Source organism: Arachis duranensis, chromosome 8 (assembly GCF_000817695.3).
Source record: "Arachis duranensis cultivar V14167 chromosome 8, aradu.V14167.gnm2.J7QH, whole genome shotgun sequence".
NCBI lineage: Eukaryota > Viridiplantae > Streptophyta > Magnoliopsida > Fabales > Fabaceae > Arachis > Arachis duranensis.
This window is the reverse complement of record NC_029779.3, coordinates 28,449,538-28,452,491: the sequence shown is the minus strand read 5'-3', so window position 1 is coordinate 28,452,491 and position 2,954 is coordinate 28,449,538.

The following is a 2,954-nucleotide window of genomic DNA, read 5'->3' as shown; positions in this document are numbered from 1 at the left end:
TGGGGTGTTAGGTGTTGGTTTGGTTGGTAGCTCGTTGTGTATCTTCTTCTTTATTTTATGCTCCACTTTAATGTGTTGAGCTTTCTATGTTTCAAAAAAAAAACAATGTTGAGAAAAAAATTTACAAAGACTATTACTAGAACAGTAGAACGCGTTAAATCAGTATACTTAATGTTAGAGGAAAATGTTACTTGTACAATAAAATTTAGTCTTTGGTTAGTTTTTAATATTATTTAATTATTTTTTAATTAAAATATATTTCTATTTTTTAAATATACATTTATAATTAAGATTAATTTAAATTTTAAAAATTAAAATTTCTCTAACTTCCTATCCACTTCATAGTCAGTTATTGTTTCCTTTTTTTATGTTCCTTCTCTCTTCTATTCTTTTATCTCATTTTCCGCTTCTTTTTTATAGTGGCGGTAATTTCTTTTTCAATTGTAACACATTTAAAATTATTAACTTATACAGAAAATATTTTTGAAACACATCCAAAATCATAAATCTAAAATTTAAATTTAAACATTAAAAAATAATTGTAACACATCTAAAATTATGAAGTTATACAGAAAATATTTTTAAAACACATCCAAAATTAAAAATCTAAAATTTAAATTTAAACATTAAAAAATAATTGTAACACATCTAAAATTATGAAGTTATACAGAAAATATTTTTAAAACACATCCAAAATTAAAAATCTAAAATTTAAATTTAAACATTAAAAAATAATTGTAACACATCTAAAATTATGAAGTTATACAGAAAATATTTTTAAAACACATCCAAAATCATAAATCTAAAATTTAAATTTAAACATTAAAAAATAATTGTAACACATCTAAAATTATGAAGTTACACAAAAAATATTTTTGAAACACTTCCAAAATACAGAAATCACACATGCAAAAATAATTTAACATTGCAATATATATGAAAATCTCTTCAGTGTTGACGAGGAGGAGGAGGGCGACGACGAAGATGAGTGTTGACGAAGGAAAATGCGGCTTTGTGACTGAGCGCCGAGAAGGAGGAAGGCAACGTCGAAGATGAGCGCGGAAGAAGAAGGTGGCGCGGAAGAACGGCGGCGGAGGATGACTTCTCTGGATTTTCGTCTTTCGATGTGCGGCTCGAGATTTTTGATGTGGGGCAAACGTGACTTCTCTGCTTTTTTGAGTGTTTTGTACGGGTTTAGTTAATAATTAGATCGTTTAAGATTTATTTAAGAATTTTAAAATCAAAATTTTGAATTTTGAATCATTTAATTTTTAGATATGTATTAAATTTGGAATAGAAATTTAAAATTTAAATTTTAAATTTCTATTCCAAATTTAATACATATCTAAAAATTAAATGATTCAAAATTCAAAATTTTGATTTTAAAATTCTTAAATAAATCTTAAACGATCTAATTATTAACTAAACCCGTACAAAACACTCAAAAAAGCAGAGAAGTCACGTTTGCCCCACATCAAAAATCTCGAGCCGCACATCGAAAGACGAAAATCCAGAGAAGTCATCCTCCGCCGCCGTTCTTCCGCGCCACCTTCTTCTTCCGCGCTCATCTTCGACGTTGCCTTCCTCTTTCTCGGCGCTCAGTCACAAAGCCGCATTTTCCTTCGTCAACACTCATCTTCGTCGTCGCCTTCCTCCTTCTCGATCACCGTTGGTCTGCATCAATGTTGCGGTTCGTCCATGCCGAAAACTTACCTAAGGTTTGGATGGGTCTATGACACCATTATTTTTTTATTATTCTGTATAAATTTTTGATTTTTTTTAAATCAAAAATCGAATAAAATGGCTTGAAGAGATTTTCATATATATTGCAATGTTAAATTATTTTTGCATGTGTGATTTCTGTATTTTGGAAGTGTTTCAAAAATATTTTTTGTGTAACTTTATAATTTTAGATGTGTTACAATTATTTTTTAATGTTTAAATTTAAATTTTAGATTTTTAATTTTGGATGTGTTTTAAAAATATTTTCTGTATAACTTCATAATTTTAGATGTGTTACAATTATTTTTTAATGTTTAAATTTAAATTTTAGATTTATGATTTTGGATGTATTTCAAAAATATTTTTTTGTATAACTTAATAATTTTAGATGTGTTACAATTGAAAAAAAACTATAATTGAAAATATTTTAGTTTGTGTATATAATTATATTCGACCATTTATCACTAGAAAGTCGTAAAACAGATCCTGCATTTTATCAAAAGTACAACAAGTAAGGGATTAATTTTTTTCTAAATACACTGACTTTGATTTTTTTTTCTGCAGATACAAATTGGAATATTGTAGCAGAATAGAAAAAAGAAGGAAATAATAATTAACTATAAAGTGGGTAGAAAGTTAGAGAAATTTTAATTTTTAAAATTTAAATTAATCTTAACTATAAATATGTATCCTAAAAAATAGGAATATGTTTTAATAAAAAAATAATTGAATAATATTAAAGGCTGAACAAAGGCTGAATTTTATTGTACAAGTAGCATTTTTCTATAGTGAAACTTCTAATGTGAATGATATCGTCGAAAGAGCAATATCTCAAGTCCATGTTTTTGAGATGGATGGCGGCGAACATGTCATATCCCTATGCTCGAAGTCTGACTTATGCTGAGTTTCTAACCAAGTTTGTTTGGAAGGACGATGCTTTAAAGTGGTTTTCTTGAAAGCAAGGCTTCGCAATTGGAAGGTTGACTCATGTACATGCATGTAATGACGAGTTTATATTCAATTTTGATCTTATTTATTTGATGATTTAAATTTAAAATCTTAACAGCATGTACCCACGTCCATTTTATTCGATTTATCTACACTAAAAAACAAATGTTCAAATAACTTTCAGCAGTTATAATTTGTAGATTATACAATTTTAGAATTGTTCTATATTTTTTAGAAAAATTAATCTTATACGGACGTGTAGCTACATAATAATTGAAATCGCA